General features: G+C 37.0%; 1 protein-coding gene across 4 annotated transcripts in view; it reads left to right on the forward strand.

The window, feature by feature from the left end:
* The window catches only part of LOC101897251 (myosin heavy chain 95F), a 60,486-nt gene that overhangs the window by 6,863 nt on the left and 40,069 nt on the right, over positions 1–13,554 (forward strand). The window lies entirely within an intron of this gene.

Here is a 13,554-nt window from a genome sequence, read left to right on the forward strand (position 1 = left end):
TATGGGAACTATATCCAAATCTGAACCGATCTCGATAAAATTTGGCAAAGATATTTCTGAGCTGTATTTGATATATTTCCCTGAATATCGTTGTTACGGAGTGCATATTACGGCTGTGGGTAACAAATACAATAAATCGGATGAAAAATATATATGGGAGCTTTAACTATATCTATCTCTATTGGCATACTACCTTCTAGACTAAATTCGGTCGTATGTGCCAAATTCCATCCCATTTGGACAAATATTAGACGTTTAGTGCACAATAAATGGTAAATCGGACGAAGTTATATATGGGAGCTATATCCAAATCTGAACCGATCTCGATAAAATTTAGCAAATGTATTTCTGAGATGCATTTGATATATTTCCCCAAATATTGTTGTTACAGAGTGCATATTACGGCTGCGGAGGACAAAAATAACAAATTGGATGAACAATATATATGGGAGCCATAGCTATATCTGAACCGATTTGATCAAATTTGGCATACTTATTTTCAGGCCTAATTTGGTTGTATGTGCAAAATTTCATACTATTCGGGCTGATATTACCCGTTTGGTGCACAATAAAAGGCAAATCGGACGAATACATATATGGGAGCTATATCTAAATTTTTACCGATTATCTCCAATTTCAATAGGGTTCGTCCTTGGGCCAAACAAATGTTGTTTGCAAAATTTCATCTCAATCGGATAATAAATGCGACCTGCATTTTGTTCACAAGAATACATGGACAGACGGACGGACGGACGGACAGACGGACTGACATGCATAAATCAACTCAGAAAGTGATTCTATGCAGATCATCAAAAGGAACTATGGGTATATCTCGTTTCCTTTTGCCTGTTACAAACAAATGCACAAAGACATAATACCCTCACCACCTTGTGGTGCACGGTATAAAAATAAGAAAATATGTAGCATTAAAAATACATTTATATGTATTGAAGCCCAACAGCCAAAATGATTGAGGTCATTCTAACCTTATTTGTGTTAAGTGTCTCAAATTTATATCGTCTATAATAAAATTCGTCCAGAAGACAATCGTTCAATAATACCGGGTGTGTTGTCCTAACTTATCGTTTATTGCGACTGCTTGCATTGGACAATTGTTACGCTTGTTGGCTTATTGTGTCTAGTTGCATTGATAAACACTTCAAAGTTCTTCACCCTTTATGTTCCATTGTTACGTCGCAAAAGCATTCTTTCACATTTACTGGTTTGCAGAACAAAAAATGTCAAATTAATTAATTAAAAATATCGTTCATGAAAATTTGAAACAAAAGCATCCAACATTGTTATCATAAATTTTCTAGTACAAACATTTTCAGATTTTCCAAAGTCATATCAAATTATAAAATCCAAAATAAAAGCTTTCTTTCCGATTATTAAACTTTTTTAAATGCATTTCATATAAATCTCTAAATTAGAACCCACATTTTTTTGAAAGAACAAAAATGTTTCTGTGTATAAAACGGCAGAGGAATACCATTGAACATTTCTTAAAATTTTTAAACAAATAGTTTCGATTTTGCCCTAGTCATATCAAATTATAAAATCTACAATAACAATATATTTCAAAACTCCCATTGCACTTCTTTCCAATTATTAAAGTTTTAAGTGCATGCCATATAAATCTCTAAATTAAAAGCAAATCTTCTTGATGACGCCCTTTCCCCTTCAATGTAAAAAAATGTCATCCATATCCTCATTAAAACTATCTGCTTCAACATCCGAATAACACTTTAATTCTCTTCCCCCATTATCAACAGCCATGATGCCTCCTTGTTGACAAGAAAGAGCTGTTCTGAAGTAAAACAATTTGAAGCTAGTAAATGTGGGACAAACCCGCCGTCAACATGCATTGACTTTATTTACCAAGCACTTGGTTTTATACCTCAGCAGAGAAAAAAAGCTAAAAAAAAAAATAAAACAACGTAGGGAGTGAAATTGATTCCTTGCCAAAGGACTTGCTGGCATACAGCATCCTTCATGTCAGCTCTGTTGACAGTCATCTTGTATGTGGGTCAATAAACCTTTAATAATCTACAAATTAAATCTTGAGTAAAAACTTAGCTTGGTTTAAAAAGAAATTAGTGGAACATTAAACATATTACACTGTGCCGGGTAGAATTTTCCTTTAAGGACACTAGAGGAGAGATATGCAAGGTGAGATAAAAAAAACTGCAACAAAGTCAAACGCCACAGTTTTTAAATTTTTTTTTCTCAATTTTATTTAATGAAAGCAAAAAATGTCGGAAAAAGCATCAAATTTTAGAATAAGTTTAGATTTGTTCGAATTGGTCACCTTTGGTACGAATTATGGCCTCCAAACGGCCAATGAAACCGCCACACGCTGCCCGAATGTTGCTCTGCGATATTTTGGCCCAGCGCTTGAGTTCTGGTGGCCAACCGGAGGTGCACATTTTCTGCTGGCAAGTAAACACGATCATTTTGTTTGTTTACAAGCTGCTAGACAACGAATGTTTTCTCATCGAAGAAAATCAAATTCGGCAGTTCACCACTCTCGACCAAGTGAAGCAACTATTTTCTTTCCGTTGCGGTGTAAGTTCTTGAACTTTTTGGAATTTCAATGGCTTTACCCCGAGCTCATTTTTCAATATTTGCCGAATTGAATATTGCGGTATGTTCAGCGGCCAAGCGAAACAACTCTTTTGCTCTTTTGAGTCTATTTTCATTCTGTGGCGGCGTAAGTTCTTGCACTTTTTGGAATTTTAATGGCTTTACCCCGAGCTTATTTTTTTAATATTTGTCGAATGGAATATTGCGATATGTTCAGCTCACAAGCCATTTTTCGCCCACTGCGACGCAGTTTTCGATCAAATCGCTCCTTTAGTTTTCGAACCATTTCTGCTGATGTTGCTGTTTTCTTCCATTCACATCCTTGACGTCGGGCTACGCTACTAGTATCACGGTAACGAGCCATGGTACGGGACACAAAAGATTTATTCACATTAAAATGCTGGAGTGCTCTACCGATAGCCGCTTGTGGTTTTCCAGCCAAATATAAAGAAATCACACTATCACGCTTGAATTCCATCACGAATAACTTTTTTTCTGAAACATTCTCTTCAAAATGCTTTTGTGCGCTTGTAAACAATATAATGAGCTGTCACTGGAATAATTTTTACTGCTGTCGGACGAGTAGCTTTGAAATGACAGCAGTCAGAAGTTGGTTGCAGTTTTTTTCATCTCACCCTGTATATATTCTGGATCAGCGTAAAATTCTAAGACGACTAGCGATGTCTGTCGGTTGTAATCGCGTTATCTTTCGAAGGAATTGAAATAGAAGGCTAAAATTTTGCATACATGCAGAGTTTACCATTAGACAGGTTAAGTTCGTAAATTGTGCACCGGAATCGTTTCAAATTTCTTATTAGAAGATCTTGATGGGTACTACAACCTATGGCAAACAATTTCGCAAGCAAGTTCACGTCTTTGTATAATCCCCTATATACTTGGGTTTCAATTAAGTGGTAGTTTTCGATTTTTTTTTTTGAAAATTTACAAGGCCGGGCCGAATTTAGCTGCTTTTTATACCCTACACCACAAGGTGGTCAGGATATTATGTCTTTGTGCATTTGTTTGTAACAGTCAAAAGGAAACGAGATAGACCCATAGTTCCTTTTGATAATCTGCATAGAATCACATTCTAAGTCGTTTTATGCATGTCCGTACGTCTGTCCATGTATTATTGTAAACAAAGTACAGTTCGCATTTATTGCCCTATCCACATGAAATTTTGCACAAATCATTTGTTTGGCCCAAGGACGAACCCTATTGAAATTGGAGATAATCGGTAAAAATTTAGATATAGCTCCCTTATATATCTTCGTCCGATTTGTCTTTTATTGTGCACCAAACGTGTAATATCAGTCCGAATAGTATGACATTTTGCACGTATGATCAGATTGGAAAATAAGTATGCCAAATTTGATCGAAATCGGTTCAGATATGGCTATAGCTCCCATATATATTGTTCATCCGATTTGTTATTTTTGTCCTCCGCAGCCGTAATATGCACTCTGTAACAACAATATTTGGGGAAATATATCAAATACAGCTCTGAAATACATTTGCTAAATTTTATCGAAATCGGTTCAGATTTGGATATAGCTCCCATATATAACATCGTACGATTTACCTTTGATTGTACACCAAACGTCTAATATTTGCCCAAAAGCGATGAAATTTGACACTTACGACCAAATTGAGTCTGGAAGCTAGTATGTCAAATTTGGTGAAGATCGGTTCAGATATAGCTATACCTCCCATATATACTGTTCATCCGATTTGTTATATTTGTTAACCACAGCCGTAATATGCACTCCGTAACAACGATATTCAGGGAAATATATCAAATGCAGCTCAGAAATACCTTTGCCAAATTTTATCGATATCGCTTCCGATTTGGATATAGCTCCCATATATATTCGGCAATACAAGTCCGAATTTAAGAGATACAAATGCTTCGGCATATTTTGTCCTTTGAACTTGAAATTATAATAATAATCATGTATGATTGAATTCTCCCATTAAAACGGTTAATTGTTATGCGGCGTTCTACTAAATTAGCAAAGTGGTGTAGGGTATCTTGAAGTCGGCCCCGCCCGACTTCTTTACTGGTTTACTTTTGTAATGTACTTGTAGTTTTATAATGAAACTAGAACCTGATTAATACAACAAACTGGGCTAGTACAAAAACTAATATTGAGACTAAAAACAATCCAGAATAGATGTCGTGCAGATATGTGGAGTCTAAACACATTATTTCGATGTCGGACATTTGTGTAAAGAGAATTCTACAGAAGCTGTAGACATTATTACCTTCATTTAAATTCCTGCATTTAAAACAAATAAAGATTCGTCATCATACTTATCTGTCAGTCTGTTGGTCTGTCTAGCAAGATACATCTGCCCTCATAAAAGTTAGCGAATAATTGTTTGGTATCTCGTCATCTTATTTTGTGGAAAAAAGTAAAACAACAACAAAAATCATATGAAAAGGAACTAAAAGTATGCATTTACTTCACATGCCTTTGAGCCTTGGCGCCTTCCATTGTAGGCAAGTAACTTGTCTACATCTACTCTACGCCATGCACTTCACTTAACATCATCATCAGACTTATGAAGTGGCTGTGCCCCGCAACGGTGGAATACAAAATCTGAGGAAGATGAGTAGTACTTCGAAAAAAGACGACATTCATGTACATAGCATCGAGGAGGGGAGGGAACGAGCAGCAGGCGAACAATGAAGATTACATTAAATTGTCTGAAAGGCAATTTTACGTTGGCTTCCTTCTTAAGCTGCCATGTTGGCTAATTTGCAAAGCTGGGGAATTTCTGTTTCATTTTTTTGTTTTTTTTTTTTTGAAGATGTAACATCTCATGTTGAGCTAAACGAAAATTATGATGAATGCGCCAAGGAAGTATAAATGAAAGAAAAAATCTCACAGAACTCCTATGTGGCCCCTTTTTTAGTTGGACTTTTGTTGTTAATTTATTTATTTAATAGCGGCATTTAGGAACACAAAAAAATAATTGGTGATTAGAGATGAATTTCTGAAAAGACGACAGGAGGTTAATTGCTAATAAGGTTTGTTTGTAATGAACAAAATTGGAAGGGAGATTGTGGTGAATGATTGAAATTGTTTGTGGCAATTTGAAAAGTGTGTGCAAAATATTTAATCGACCATCAGCTAGAGTAGTAGTAGTTTTAACTAATTAATAAAATGGAAAGGAAACGATTTTTTTTTTGAAGAAAACATCCAATTGGTCTTATACAATTTATGACATTTGTGGGATAATTGTAGGACCAATATAATCTTTTTAGACTTTAACCTAAAAATGTTAGACATTTTATCCAAAACTATCAAATGTGAAATTACGACGAATGATTGAAATATGCACTACCAGTTCATATTTGTGGCCAAAGATTGAATCCAATATGTATTCTTCCAATTTAAATATTTTATGAACGTCAAAATTTTGTGTAGAATTATAGACATCTGTTACGATATATATTCCATTCGATATTATCAAGAAACGGTCATTTGATTTACGGTAAAGACGTGTATATGGCGTTTTTATACCCTCCAACATTTTATGAAGGGTATATTAGCTTTGTCATTCCATTTGTGACTCTTCGAAATATTCATGATAGACCCTACAAAGTATATTTATTCCGGAACAGCTGTCTGTCTGTTGTAATCACGCTATCTTTCGAACGAACTGAGATAGAAGGCTAAAATTTTGCACACCTGTGTATTTATAGGCAGATTAAGTTCGTAAATGGGCCATGTCGGTCCACGTGCGCATTCGTGTGAGTTTCACTATTTGTACAAATTTGAGCGTTTTTTTTTTGGATTTCTGATAGAGGCCTTACCACATAATGGATCTGCTCTACAGATTTTCCTCGGAAAAATTGCAACTAATTTCAATTTTTTTTTTTTAATCTGAGGATAAAAAAGCCATAATTTTTACATTTTTTTTAAATTTTATTAAATTAAAGCAAAAAATGTCTGCAATATCATCAAATTTGAGAATAAGATTAGATTTGTTCGAATTGGACACTTTTGGAAAGAATTATGGCCTTCAAACGGCCAATGAAACCGTCACACGCTGCCCGAATGTTGTTCTGCGGTATTTTGGCCCATTCCCGGCGAAGCGCTTTTTTGAGGTGATTGACACTTTGGATTTTTTTAGTGCCAACCTTGCTTTCTAAAATGCTCCAGACACAATAGTCCAACGGATTGGTATCCGGAAATTTTGGTGGCAATTGTGCGCAGGAAATGAACCGAGGAACCTCATTTTGTAACCATTCTTGGGTGGAGCGTGCTGAGTGCGATGGTGCTGAGTCCTGTTGGAATGTCCAAGATCTGCGGCCAAAATGTTTGCGTGCCCAAGGCTTTAATACACCCTCCAGAATATTTTCGCGATAATATTCGGCATTTGGCAAACTGCTGGACAACGATTGTTTTCTCATCGGAGAAAACCACCACTTTCGGCATGTTCATGTACATACTGTATGTTCTGTTCGACATATGCGAAAAGTTGAACCCCTATCTCACGCAGCTTGCAGCATACTTCCACGCGAGGAATATGAAAATATCCGCCACGAAATCAACGGCCACACTCTTTACCACATGTCTGCGTAGATGAGAACACAGCTGAATGTTCAGGTCGAGGGGAATACCGACCACGAACTACCCCACGATTTTTGGGGTCACGTTCGACAGCATGTTCAAGTCGTCCGCGAAGGCCACAGCTATTTGCAAGAAAAAGTAGGAACAAGGTCCTCAAGGCGCTAGCCGGCAGCTCTTGGGGTGCGGACAAAGAAACCTTGTTGAGCTCTTATAAGGCGATAGGTCGGTCTGTGGTCGGCTATGCGGCTCCAGTGTGGTCTGCGAATACTAGTGCTACGCAGTGGAAGCATATCCAGACCTGCCAGAACGCTGCCCTGAGAACTGCGGCAGGGTGCCTCCTCATGACACCAGTGGTCCATCCACATGAGTAGGCGAAAGTCCTTCCCTTACGTCAGCATAATCATATGCTTTCGTTACAGTACCTGCTTGGGTGTTACCGTGAGAGTCATCCCAACCATCATATGGTGGATAAATCTCCCCCACCCAGGCGTGTCAGGAAAGACATACGTGATCTAGAGAGGGAGGTCCAGCGCTACAAGAGAGAACCTGTAGGTCAAGAAGCCTATCAGGCAGGTCTGAGTGGCATTCACACCGATACAGTCGCGGATGTTATTAGCAGTTATAAAGTGAATGCCGTCCTCGGAGTCCACCCCCCCATCCATTGCAGCTGAAGAACGTCAGCTGCCTAGACAAACCAGGGTAGTTTTGGCGCAATTATGTTCAGGATATGTAGTCGTCTCATATCGTATTGGGCACGAATTGATGAAGATGTGCGTGACGCCTGCCCGGCGTGCGATACAGGCCCGCACAATACGCTACACCTTTTTAATTGGTCAGCCATACCTACCCAACTCACTCCAGAAGATCTCTGGCTACACCCCGTTAAAGTAGCCGAATTTCTAAACCAGGAGCTGGAACCAGTTTAGCAGAACGCAAACACATACATGTACTACTGCTACAACAACAACAACCACTTTCGGCCAAGCGAAGCAACTCTTTAGCTCTTTTGAGTCTATTTTCTTTCTGTTTGAGTGTAAGCTCTTGCACTTTTTGGAATTTCAATGGCTTTAGCCCAAGCTCATTTTTATACCCTACACCACAAGGTGGTCAGGGTATTATGTCTTTGTGCATTTGTTTGTAACAGGCAGAAGGAAACGAGATAGACCCATAGTTCCTTTTGATGATCTGCGTAGAATCACATTCTGAGTCGATTTATGCATGTCCGTCCGTCCGTCCGTCCGTCCGTCCGTCCGTCTGTCCATGTATTTTTGTAAACAAAGTACAGGTCGCATTTATTGCCCGATCCAGAAAAAATTTATATATAGCTCCCATATATATCTTCGTCCGATTTGCCTTTTATTGTGCACCAAACGTGTAATATCAGCCCGAATTTTATGAAATTTTGCAGATACTCCCAAATTAGGTCTGAAAATATGTATGCCAAATTTGATCGAAATCGGTTCAGATATAGCTATAGCTCCCATATATATTGTTCATCCGACTTGTTATTTTTGTCTTCCGCAGCCGTAATATGCACTCTGTAAAAACAATATTTGGGGAAATATATCAAATGCAGCTCAGAAACACCTGTGCTAAATTTTATCGAGATCAATTCAGATTTGGATATAGCTCCCATATATAACTTCGTCCAATTTACTTTTTATTGTGCACCAAATGTCTAATATTTGCCCAAATAAGATGGAATTTGGCACATACGACCGAGTTAAGTTTAGAAGGTAGTATGCCAAATTTGGTGAAGATCGGTTCAGATATAGCTATAGCTCCCATATATATTGTTCATTCGATTTGTTGTATTTATTACCCACAGCCGTAATATGCACTCCATAACAATGATATTCAGGGAAATATATCAAATATGGCTCAGAAATATCTTTGCAAAATTTTATCGAGATCGGTTCAGATTTGGATATAGCTCCCATATATATATATCTTTATCTGATTTCAAATTTATTTTGCACCAAATGGGCAATACAAGTCCGAATTTAAAAGATACAAATGCTTCGGCATATTTAGTCCTTTGAACTTTAAATTATAATTATAATCATAGCGTGTATGATTGAATTCTCCCATAAAAACTTTTTATTATTAAGTTGTGTAGCAAAGTGGTGTAGGGTATCAGAAAATCGGCCCCGCCCGACTTTAGGACTTTTTTTACTGGTTTTCTTTAGAATTGAAGTGTGCATTTTATTTTTATTCTATTTCCATATTTTCTATAGCTCCTGAAAAAGGAAGAGAATACGAAAAACAAGAATCTTATATATTCTAATTTCTATATTAAAAAAATGTATACAACAAAACCTTTGTTAGATGTATTTCAACAATAACTACAAGAACTCAAGGAAGTTCATGGTGAAGTTGATGCGTTTACCGCACTTCCCTTTTTCATTGTAAAAGATACAAAAACATTGAGCATTTTCAAACATCTACGTTGAAATATTTCCTTCCTTCCTTCCTTCCTTCCGTACGTCTTTCCGCTTTTCCTCCGACCTCATAGAGTTATTTTGTATTTTTTAACCGCCTCCTGTCTTCGAACTTTAGAGTTCATCGTCGCCGTCATCGTAGCCTCGACATTGTGCCATCCTTTGTGCATATTTTCCATGCCACATCACCGGGAACAACAACCTATAAAATACAAAATAAAATAAAAAAAAAAAATTAAAATGCCTCATCAACAACACCATCACAAGTGATTATGTTGCATTTGAGCGTGGACGGACAACGCAGCACTTCATTTTCTTCTATGACTCTATGACGACAGCGACTTTATTTTGTAGTCGTATGCCTTGTGGCATTCAAACGTTCATATTTTAGTAGAGATTTGTAGAGCGTAAAATGCTTTTTGGGAATGTCAGCCGCCTACACAAAACGAAAAGGAATAGAGATGGAAATAAATACTGTGGCGAAGTAAATTAAAGAATCTTAATGTTCAGAAATTTGAGGTAAATCGAAGTGATTTGAAATAGCATTAGGATGGAATAGTTTCAAAAATGTCCTATCCAAGTTAAATGTATGAAGTATAAATGATGTGGTTTTATCCAAATAGCGTAAATGAACTATATATCTTAACCAAATTCCTTGAATAAAATATCTATGTTATTCAATGGAAGGTGAATAAAGTATAAGGATATTATCCACATTACTCAAATAATGTGGATAATATCTCTATGATATTCAAAGAATTGGATAATATATCTGTGTTACTCAAGTGATGGATATATAGTACATATGTTATTAAAAGATTCTATGATATCCAAAGAATTTGGAAAAAGTATTGATATTGTCCATGGAACGTGGCTAAAGTATATATTTTATCCAAAAGCGTGGATTACGTAACTAGCTTATCCAAAGATCCTAGCTCAAGTATATATTCTGTTAACACAATGCGGATAATGTCCAAACAACGTTGATGACGAAACTAAGATATCCAAAAGCGTGGATAAAGTATCTAGATTTTAAAATATCCTGAATATAGTATGTAATCTGTTCACACAGCGAGGATAAAGTATCTGGCGCATCCAAAGATCCTCGATAAAGTATCTATGTTATCCAAACAACATGAACAAAGTATATAAGTTATCCAAAACCGTGAATAGGGTATCTATGTTATCCAATAATTGAGAAGGCTATATAATAAATATTTTGGAAAAGCCCCCATATAACGGTGCACACCAAGTTCACGTCCCAAACGATTTGGTATGGCGTGTACGTTAGAAAAACAAATCTCTAAAACCGGCTTAAATTCTCATATTAATTTTTAATTTTATGGGTCTTCATAAATATCAGCCAAATTGTTTGGAAATATGTCCAAGACCTTCGCAATATTTTGATATTTTTTGGTTGGTAGTGTTTTCGTAAAAAATACTTGAAATCGGTATTTAGACTTATATGGGGACTATACCAGAAAGTGGACGGACATGACCCATTTTTTAAACCAGTAGTCCTTAAAGTTATCCAAAGATCTTCATACATTTTTAAAGCCGTATATTAAATTTTTCAAAACATATCTTAATATATTGAGGTCCCATTCTATAGGGTCGCGGCTATATAACACCTCAAAAAAGTTTGCCTAAGAACCCGAAACTCCTTTGGGGGTCTTGATCTATAAGCCGAATATTGTCATTCTCCACCACCGAGACAGGCTATTAGACAGTGAAATTGCAAGCAAATTTGGAAAATGTATAGATTTGTCGAAAATAGAAAAATGATGCCATGGTCGATAAATACTAGCGGAGAGCGACCAACGGCTGTTATGGCGGCCCACACCATCACCATGGCCGGCGCTTGAGTTCTGGTGGCCAGCTGACCTCTTTGGCAAGTAAACAGGATCATTTTGCTTGTTTACAAACTACTGGACAACGAATGTTTTCTCATCAGAGACCAAATTCGGCAGTTCACCACTTTAGACCAAGCGAAACAACTCATTAGCTCTTTTGAGTCTATTTTCTTTCTGTTGCGATGTAAGTTCTTGCACTTTTTGGAATTACAATGGTTTTATCCCGAGCTCATTTTTCAATATTTACCGAATGAAATATTGCGATATGTTCAGCTCACGAGCCATTTTTTGGCCACTTCGACGCGGGTTTCGATCAAGTCGCTTCTCTACTTTCCGAACATTTCGGCTGATATTTCTGTTTTCTTCCTTCCACTTCCTTGACGTCGGGCTACGCTACCAGTATCACACTATCACGCTTGAATTCCATCACGAATAATTTTTTTTTCTGGAAAATTCTCACCAAAATGCTTTTGTACGTTTGTGAGCTGTCACTGGAATAATTTTAACAGCTGTCGGACGAATGGCTTAGAAATGTCAGCAGTCTGAAGTTGGTTGCAGTTTTTTTATCTCACCCTGTAGTGTTATTTATGTTTTCCATTCAACGTGAATTAGTTATCTATGTTGTCCAAACAACGGTTTATGGGATGGTTGCTTCATTGAAGCATACTTTTTCAACAATTTTAGAAATCTCAACGTAACTGTGAATGGTGAGCGCTACCCTGAGATGATATCCACGGTGCCACATAACACGCTTAATAATGTGGGCGAGGTGAGTTCGGGAAATATTTTATATTACTTTCGGGTCCGGTCAATAGACCGTCTACATCGAGCGATTTAATGTCTATATGTTTTGTGGGTCTATGTTATAATATATAATAATTATCCAAACAACGTGGATAATTTATCTGAATATTACCAAAAACCGTCGATAAAGTAAATCGACATGTATTTGCTGATTATGTTATCTACGCAACCTGAATAAGATATGCTGGTTATACAAATAACATCCAAAACTTATCATGGACGTTAAACAAAGTAAATAAATGATCCTCGTTATTGGACAACGATAAGCGCTTCAAAATTGCAGTAATGTTGAAAGCACGCGGATAAGTTACTCTTATCCAAGCTGAGTGGAAAAGTAATCCTTGTTATCGATATCCCAACAAAAAAAAAACAAGTAAAAAAAACATTAAGTTCGGCCGGACCAAACTTTTAATACCCTCCACCTTAGGGTAAAGGAAACATTAGAAGAAATGTGGAAAAAACCATTAAAATGCTGAATATCGGAAGGTGCCGTTATATGGGGGCTATACCAAATCGTGGACCTACACATGCAATGTTTCGGCAAAGAAGCTAGAACCCATTATGACCAAGAAATACCAATTTTCAAACAAATTCGTGAAAAAATGTGGCAAAAATCATCAAATTACCGAATATCGAAAGGTACCATTATCTGGGGGCTATACCAAAACGTGGACCTATAATTTCAATGACTCGCCGCATGAACTGAGATAATGATCTACAACTACCAATTTTCAGAGAAATCCGTGAAAAAATGTGTCAAAAATCACCAAAATACCAAATATGGGGAGGTACCGTTATATGGGGACTATACCAAATCGTGGACCCATACATGCAATGTTTCGCCACCGGAGCTGGAACCCATTATGACCAACAAATACCAATTTTTAGACAAATCCGTGAAAAAATGTGGCAAAAACCATGAAAATACCGAATATCGGGAGGTACCGTTATATGGGGGCTATACCAAATCGTGGACCCATACATGCAATGTTTCGCCACCGGGGCTGGAACCCATTATGACCAACAAATACCAATTTTTAGACAAATTCGTGAAAAAATGTGGCAAAAATAATCGAAATACCGAATATGGGGAGGTACCTTTATATGGGGGCTATACCAAAACGTGGACCTATACATGCAATGTTTCGCCACCAGAGCTGGAACCCATTATGATCAACAAATACCAATTTTTAGACAAATCCGTCAAAAAATGTGGCAAAAATAATCAAAATACCGAATATGGGGAGGTACCTTTATATGGGGGCTATACCAAAACGTGGACCTATA

The sequence above is a fragment of the Musca domestica genome, unplaced genomic scaffold, assembly GCF_030504385.1.
Source record: "Musca domestica strain aabys unplaced genomic scaffold, Musca_domestica.polishedcontigs.V.1.1 130, whole genome shotgun sequence".
In the NCBI taxonomy this organism is placed as follows: Eukaryota; Metazoa; Arthropoda; class Insecta; order Diptera; family Muscidae; genus Musca; species Musca domestica.